This window comes from Plasmopara halstedii (assembly GCF_900000015.1).
Source record: "Plasmopara halstedii genome assembly, contig: Scaffold_1211, whole genome shotgun sequence".
NCBI classification, from domain to species: Eukaryota; Oomycota; class Peronosporomycetes; order Peronosporales; family Peronosporaceae; genus Plasmopara; species Plasmopara halstedii.
In genome coordinates, this window is record NW_020188126.1 from 631,735 (window position 1) to 631,942 (window position 208).

Genomic DNA, 208 nt, shown 5'->3' on the forward strand with positions numbered 1-208 from the left:
CGGTGTTTGTTGGAACATCGCCAGCAAAACTTTGACCGCTTTAAGCGTCTTTGTAATGATAGAAGCAACCTAATCTGACGATTTTCCGATTTGACATGGCGTAATTGCTTTCAGCTGTCAGCGATATTACTTCGCAAGAACACGAAGTCTTCGACTTCTTTACGCACGGTGAGGTGGCTGACATCAGCTAGCCGTTCGACTATTCTTC